Source organism: Schistocerca americana, chromosome 4, assembly GCF_021461395.2.
Source record: "Schistocerca americana isolate TAMUIC-IGC-003095 chromosome 4, iqSchAmer2.1, whole genome shotgun sequence".
In the NCBI taxonomy this organism is placed as follows: Eukaryota; Metazoa; Arthropoda; class Insecta; order Orthoptera; family Acrididae; genus Schistocerca; species Schistocerca americana.
Window position 1 is genome coordinate 146444560 of NC_060122.1, and position 8827 is coordinate 146453386.

Below are 8827 nucleotides of genomic sequence, written 5' to 3' on the forward strand. Positions count from 1 at the left end.
AAATAACCTAAATTGGAACGATCACGTAGATAATGATAGAGCAAACCAAAGACTGCGTTTCATTGGCAGAACACTTAGAAGGTGCAACAGGTCTACTAGAGAGACTGCTTACACAACGCTTGTCAGCCCTATTCTGGAGTATTCTCTGCGATGTGGGATCCGCATCAGGTGGGACAGACGGATGACATCGAAGAAATTCCATGAACGGCGGCTCGTTTTGTATTATCGCGAAGTAGGGGAGATAGTGCCACATACATGATACGTCAATTGGAGTGGAAATCATTAAAACAGAGAAGTTTTTCATTGCGACGGGATCTTCTCAAGAAATTCCAATCACAGTTTTTCTCTTCCGATTCCGAAAACATACTGTTGGCACTTACTTACATAGGAAGAAACGATCGTCACGTTAAAATAAGAGCAATCGGGGCTCGCACAGAAGAATTTAAGTGCTCGTTTTTCCCGCGCGCAGTTCGAGGGTGGAACGGTAGAGAGAGAGCTTGAAGGTGGTCATTGAACCCTATGCGCCCGCATCTCGTGGTCGTGCGGTAGCGTTCTCGCTTCCCACGCCCGGGTTCCCGGGTTCGATTCCCGGCGGGGTCAGGGATTTTCTCTGCCTCGTGATGGCTGGGTGTTGTGTGCTGTCCTTAGGTTAGTTAGGTTTAATTAGTTCCAAGTTCTAGGGGACTGATGACCATAGATGTTAAGTCCCATAGTGCTCAGAGCCGTTTGAACCCTATGCAGCGTAATTTATTGTGAATAGCAGAGTACTCACGTAGATGTAGATGTACTACTAGAATAGTTCATTTACCTTATCCACCAAAACGTTAATTACAACTCTCAACATTTATGTTCGGAATTTGATTCGATTACTTATGGACATATGTGCTGCATTTTGTACCCCTTGCAGTCCAGTATTCTGCCCGATCGTTTTCCGACAACCAGGGATAACTGAATAGTGTTGTCAGCGCTCTGCTGAGAATTACATAGCCAATGGGAGCATTAAACGTGATCGTAGTGAGCTATTCTGTGATTTTTTGTTGCATCTGTTGCGAGTTTTCACCGCTGACGATGGTGGTAAGCGACAAATTCGGCACTAGCAAACGAGTGACATAATTTTCAGTATACTGCCTTCTTGAAGAGCAACGCACGTGCATCTGCTTAGGGCAACCGTCGCTGGAACCAGGAAGAATGCAACCTCTGTCCGTGTCTCGAGCTGTACGAACCGCAATCGTTCGGGGATGGGACTATAGAATGACACGCAACTGCTCTTCGCCATTGGTCAGTAGTATAGAAATATCAAAATTTTGCATAGTAAATAATTTCTGGTATCGAGCACAGCCCCTCAGCCTGGAAGTTTCAACAGAAGAGAAATTACAGCTACGTAATCGCCCAGCAAAAAGGAGTCATTAGAAATCGCGGACAGGTGTTCACAGTAGAGCAAACAAGAAAATCTTGGTTGCAAATAATAAACTCTCCCTGAAATTTAATGTTTACAACGTGTTGTAAGATTCCATGGTGTCAGCAAGTAAAGGAGTAGGTGAATTGGATGGTAGTGGACGATAAGTGGCAAGGTAAACACAGACAGTTTGTTGGCTCAGCGTCTGCGTCGTCGTCTTCCGTGTCGCTCCGACTCTGCTGATAATGCGCCTGCCGCCGCTCGCTTGTTATTGCCCTTCCGGTACAAAAATTACCTGCCGAGCCAGCTTTTTCTCCTCTGCTTCTCTAATAGACCAAACAGACCTACGTGGAGGCAATTTGTGACGTAATTAGGAGTTGGCGGCAAGTAGCCTGATGTCACTACGGACAGAAAATCGCCCCGCGTGTCCGTGATGAGCGCTGTGCATTTGTGTGTGTGTGTGTGTGTGTGTGTGTGTGTGTGTGTGTGTGCGTCTGAGGTCTCGTGCCCATGGCACGATTTCACTGGAGGTCACACCTGCCAGGCAGTAACAAACATACTCTGCTCTGTAAGCAGAGAGGGTAGGCCTGTCAACTTACGCCCAGCACATAGTGAGACTTGTGAGTAAGCCTTGCGAAACGACCATCAACTCGAGTGACTAAAATTCGTCAGCTACAACCAGCGGCATTTGGCTAGCGTTCGGGTCACGTGACGTTTCTCGCTCGTCATGTGGTGCGATGTTTCTCTTCACCCCCGAATTTACGAAACGGTTACTAACGATTCGACTGCAGGTATATATTTAAGCAGAGAGAACGAATATAAGCTGTGCACTTTGGGTCCTACCTAACTACATCTTCCGAATTTGCCACGTATGATGGAAGTCGCGTGCGCCTCCTGTCTGCCAATTGCGTAATCCTTGTACTCTGTGTAACTGTATTTTAGCTGTATACTCTTGTTTAGATGCAATTGTTGAAATTTCCAATGTTTGTAGTAACATAATACCAAATCTTTCTTCAATAACTCCTGCTTCCATTTCCACTTCTGTCTCACCGCAAGATTAATTATAATTCATTACAGCCGAAGAATTTTCCAGGTGGTCATATCTCGGGTTTTATTGACCACAAGGATAAGAGGTCAAGTGTTTTGGACGGCCAATCTGTATACCTACGGGTAGAACGGGCGTACTGTAGGTATTCTACAGTACAGTGTCAAAATTTAAACACTGCACACTCCCGCCAGCCCAGGAAAGTTGAGCGAGTCAGCAAATCTGTACGTTTTTTTGCAGTAGGTATGTGGTCTAGGGCAGAACTTAGGTGGCTTATAAAAGCATCATTTCTTCATAGTGGGTTCCTGAAAAAACTCCGAAAAATCAGAAGCGGGGATGGCCACTTCTGTAAATTCTATTCATAGTAGATCGCCGTAATTTTTATCATTTGTTCTTAAGAGATATTCTTTGGGAACTTTGAAACTTTTTTGGATATCATTATCCGTTGTTGAGATCCAGAGATTCATAGTGTACTTACGCGGAAATCTCCAAGAAGCAGCATTTAGCCGTTTTTGCGCCGTGCGCCGCAACTATCTAAATAACAGAACATAGAAAATGGCTCAAATTTGAACTGTAAATTCATCTAGAAATTCGATTTCCCTGTTTTCGAAAATCTGAATCTTTCGTGAAGATAAACCAGAAAAACCGTGTTTTTGGGTACCGAAAGTACCGATTGTGACTATGACCACTTCTATAACTTCTATTTGTGGCTACGCATCTAAATATTTCCGTACATACTTCAGATGTTGTTCTTAGGGAACGTTGAAACTTTTTTCGATATCGTTATCCTTACCGAGATCTGGATATCAAAGTTACCGAACTTATGTACTTAAAATGTGCACATTGTATCCGGTCTGAGGCATAAATGCAGTTTTGTCCGATGTAGTGAACATATGGCAGGGGTTCCATGACCATATCAAGGATTCTGAGTTTACCAAGCAATGTGTGTAGTAAGCATTGTTTCACCCAGAAAACTTAACGGCGTGGTGTCTCTGTATAATGGCAGTTCACACCTTTACAGATACACACATCAAAAAAAGTTTTGCATCACCCCGGTTCCCAGAACTCCTTGGCTGTGGATATCGTATTACAGACACTGTCCCTTTGACTGTTCAGAAATGTCTCTAAACCCGCCCTAAGATGTAAACAACCATGCATGAGTAACGCATATTAGACGGAGGGGGTCTGACAGGCGATCATTTCCAGTCATTCCATCAGGAAGGAGGTACACGGCTCGTGTTGTGTATAGTTCAACCATACTTAGATGGTCAATACCGCGGATCGATCTCGTCAGCATTGTTGCTTTGTGCCCGGAAGGGCTCTCAACAAGGAAAGTGTCCAGGCGTTTCGGAGTGAACCAAAGCGATGTTGTTCGGACATGGAGGAGATAGGGAGAGACAGGAACTGTCGATGACATACCTAGCTCAGGCCGCCCAAGGGCTACTACTGCAGTGGATGACCGCTACCTACGAACTATGGCTCCAAGGAACCCTGACAGAAACGCGAACCCTATCGAATATACCTGGGATGGACTGAAAAGGGCTGTTTATGGACGACGTGACCCACCAACCACTCTGAGGGATCTACGCCGAATCGCCATTGAGGAGTGGGACAATCTGGACCAACAGTGCATTAATGAATTTGTGGATAGTATGCCACGGCTAATACAGGCATGCATCAGGTGTATGCAGCTATCTGGCCCACCAACTTTAAAGGTCTCGCTGTATGGTGGTACAACATGCAGTGTGGGGTTTTCATGAGCAATGAAAAGGTCGGAAATGATGTTTATGTTGATCTCTATTCCAGTTATCTGTACAGATTCTGGAACTGTCGGAACTGGGGTGAAGCCAGACTTTTTTTGATGTGTGTATGTCCAATGTGACAGTCCAGTGAGAATAAATGGGCTAAATAGGGTCTTGACGTGCCTGAAAAAAACTCAAAATAATTACCAAAAGTCACGTAAAATTGGAAAGACTGCAAGTTCAGAAAATATTTCTAATAACATTTTTACTGTTTCAAGGTACAAATCATAAGCCGAGCGTTATCGAAGAATTGCCAATGATAAGGAAAGTATGCAGCAAAAATGTAAAGCAGACAATTTGGTCTTAACCTTATATTATACGTGCTTGTTTGTTGTTTATATATGCCAAAGTATATAAAATGTGTCTACGTATATTAAGAAAGTGTCAGAACTATTCACTTACAGAATTCGTTTTATATAAGAAGCATACCCTGCTGTGGCGGGGAAAAGAAAGGAACCATCGTGAAAATGCTCCAGGCACAGAAAAAAAAGTAAATATGTTCCTCTTTCAAAGAGTCTGACAGAAAAGAGGGGAACCAGCTGCATCATCAAAAATTTTGGCGTATGAAGATATCCGCATGTTTGCGCTTTCTTGTGCTGAAAGAAAGTAGCAGAGAGATAGTGACGTGGGAAAAGAGACGAGGCAATGCCAGGTGTCACTGGATGCGGATATGGAGGGGCATGTGGTCAGCACACCGCTCTCCCGGCCGTATGTCAGTTTCAGAGACCAGAGCCGCTACTTCTCAATCAAGTAGCTCCTCAGTTTGCCTCACAAGGGCTGTGTGCACACCGCTTGCCAACAGCGCTCGGCAGACTGGATGGTTACCCATCCAAGTGCTAGTCCAGCCCGACAGCGCTTAACTTCGGTGATCTGACGGAAACCGGTGTTACAGCTGCGGCAAGGCCGTTGGCCACCATTAGTATGCAATTGGGATATTCCCAGCCCCAGTTCACGGCCACGTGGGGTAGCCATGCGATCTAAGGCACCTTGCCACGGTTCGTGCGTCTCCTCCCGTCGGAGGTTCGAGTCCTCCCTTGGGCATGGATGTGTGTGTGTTGTCCTTAGAGTAAGTTAGATTAAGTAGTGTGTAAACCTATGGACCGATGACCTCAGCAGTTTGTTCCCATAGAACTTACCATGTGTTTCCAATTTCCCAGTTCCGTCCATATTAATAAATATGGGTCTCAATTAACAATAAAATGTTCTTTTGTAAGCGCTGTAAGAATTGTTTCAAAAGCTGCAGACAGAGTACTGAATACTCACACAGGTCTAAAACCATCATCTAGACCAGACTCGCGAGCAGTGCCCTGGCACGAGTTCCATAACGCTCAGGCTAAATCCACGGTTCAACCACCGTTACGCCACACTGAGTGGAAAGAGCCGTAAGAGGGAGAAACTGCGAACGCGCCACATTTAAATGGCAGTGCACTCACACTGTATACGACTTGATTTCTGTTTTGCATTTCGCAACAATGTAGGTCACAAACATAACAAATTTTCAGCTTTGTTTGATTATTTTTGGCACGCTGAGGACATAATGTAATTTTTGTCTTGTACGAACTGTAGGCATACAGACAGTGCAGACAATTTTACAGATTTTCGCCCTCACGTTGCCAAATAATCGTGACTTATTTAATAATCGGAAAAAGATCTTTCACACAAATATGTCAACAGAAATATTGTAGCAATATTGCAATTCTATCTGAAGAAATCAATGTAAAAACCTTGGACAGTTTTGAAGTAAAATGATTTTTCATTAAAACGGGAATTTCCTTACTGGCAGACAGTTACATCTGGAAATGGATGAGGGTACTTTCAATTGAAATCGCAAATGGTCTCACAAACAGCTCGAAAACGAATGTAAGATTAACTGTTTCCTCAAAACGTCTAAGAAATTATCGTTGTAATTCTTTTAAGACCACAATGAATCTTGAAATTTGCCTTTAATTTAACGGCAATGAGCTTAGGTAACTCGGCTGTGTTTGTCAGACTGTGACCATTCTGAAACTCGGTTTCCTTTTTAATGCATCCACATCAAATCAGAAAGAAATTGTTTCTCATCTTGCAGTGTCTTACTGTGGGCACTATGCAGTCAAGTCCCTTTAAAATGCGAGGTCTAATATCCATTCCGGATGTTCTAATTTTCGTTCATGCACTTCTTTGTCCTTCATAAGTTCAACAACAGTGCATTTTAAATCGAAAATCGCTCTAGGCATGCCCACTGACTCAACCAATCCAATTTTCAGTAATATACGAAATCTACAGAGTCTTCGTTCAGATCTGTCGAAAACTGTTGCAACTTGCGACTTCAGAAGTTCTACTATTCATACCACCAATACCTTCACGTCTGCATGCCTGCAAATTCAGCACAAAGGGCTTCTTGATGTAGAGAACAATGAATACTGTGTGTCGATCGTTGCAGTTTTTCGGTCTTTCATTGTCAACAAATCCTTTATATTCTTTCTGCGTGGTATTATAAAATCGTTTCATTGCAAATTTGCAGTAGACATCGCTCGTGCGATTGCATAATACACGTAAATATTGAGAATTCTTATCTCTCTCTCCTGCCATTCCCATTCACTTTTAAAAGCTTGAGAGAATAGATCGGTAGATTGCCTCATTTTGTGTTAACAGCCACTGACCTATGAACGTCGTTCATTTCACAAACACGTAGCTAAGAGTAAACAATGCTGACACCAAGATTCTGGCGAAATGAAGACAGTTGTCACTGATCTAGACAAAATATGAAGCCAGTATACAAGAACCAGATTTGGTCATTACAGCCGTAGCGTAGATACATCAGTATTCAGTTACATACATAGGGGAGGTACATACTAACAGACATTTAAGGGCTGAGTGCTCCACATCCTTGTTGATTTCCAGATATTCCGGTGTGTCCTTCCGTACATACCAGCAGAATGATGCCGATAGTTCCTTTGTACCCGAAACGCAACATCTATAATTGCTAAAACTACAACGTTGCTATTTTGACTACCGCAAGGCTGCAGTGTAGACGAATCAAAGTCGTTTTTTTGATTAGTTACAGTACAGCGCCGGATATAGAGAATAAATCTCACAAAGTTAGTTATTATTAGAAGAATATGGATTTAAAAGGTTTCTCTTGAAATTGTAAACTAACCAAGAATTTCTACTTTGTATTATTAGATGCATAAATGTTAAGCTTTTATGCAATATTCACAAATGGTGATTATGCTTTAAGAAAAAGTATTGAATAGCTAGTAGCCACATCACTAAGTTTATAAACAGGCAAACTCGAGGTCCTTTGTCGGTGACTGATCGTCTGGGTGAGGTCTTGCATCCCGTTAGCATACAGAGCGCCGTTTGGGTTTCAAACTGTGTTATTGAGACTTACAATATTTATGTGATCGCTTCCGGATACTGTTCGAACCTAGAATTTTTAAGTCAATATTCAGTGATTGGTTAACTATGACCACACGGACTATAACGTTATTTTACTGTAAGCAGCTGTGAATCTGGCCGAATTCTGCTGCGTAGTACAATTTCAACTCTGGAATGAACTTGTATGATTTTAGTTGTGTTATCGCAGTGACATATTACCTAGATTTTACACTATCGAACTTGAAAATTTGGTTACAGTTATTTATGATTTATTGTGCGGCCTATTTCTTCACTAGATACTGTTTGTGAATGCACTGCTTGCACTGTGTAACAATATTTCATTTTGCTACTTTGAATTATCGTCCAGTGAATTATTGATTTCATGTGAGGTCACCATCCATGCATATCTGAGTGCTTGTATTGAATAAACATACGATCAAACGTTTGTACTACACATTGTTGACATCATTATCCAAAGGAAATGTTTCATATAGTTAACTTAAATTGTAATATTTGTTTAATGATTTATTGCGTTTCTTATTTTCCTTATGACTTTACTTGCAAAAAGGGCTTCAAGATTGACTCCTACTTCGATTAGGGCTTAATAGCAACAGTGTATGACTATGGTCTGTTGATTCCATGAGCCAAACTCAAATGTTAGGTTTGCAATTTCCCAGACTGAGCTATTTGTCCAGTGGCAGTTACTTGGGACTAGCATTGCCAGGGCCCCATAAAAGGGCAACTGCTTTGGTTCATCTGGGACTGGATTGCCCTTTCCAACTAAAATAATTTCAAATAATATTCTTAATCATCAAATTTTTATTTTTGTAAGTGAATCCATCAGTCATATGGCCGAACAGTGCTAGGTGCTTCAGTCTGGAACCGCGCGACCGCTATGGTCGCAGGTTCGAATCCTGCCTCAGCCATGGATGTGTGTGATGTCCTTAGGTTAGTTAGGTTTAAGTAGTTCTAAGTTCTAGGGAGCTGATGAACTCAGATGTTAAGTCGCATAGTGCTCAGAGCCATTTGAACCATTTTTCATCAGTCATACAATTAGTAGACGAATAAGGACAACGTTATTTCAACATGCATTGGAAAAATTAGTGGTAGTAGTTTTCTACAAACCAACGGCCTTGGTGCAGTATAACACCAGCTCCTGTCAGACCACTGAAGTTAGGTGCTGTCGGGCTTTGCTAGCACTTGGATGGGTAGCCATTTGGTCTG

The 8827-nt window shown here is 42.4% G+C and overlaps 1 pseudogene; it reads right to left on the bottom strand.

The window, feature by feature from the left end:
- Positions 1–5036: 5036 nt before the first annotated feature.
- LOC124614351 lies at positions 5037–5154 on the bottom strand (annotated as a pseudogene).
- Positions 5155–8827: the final 3673 nt, after the last annotated feature.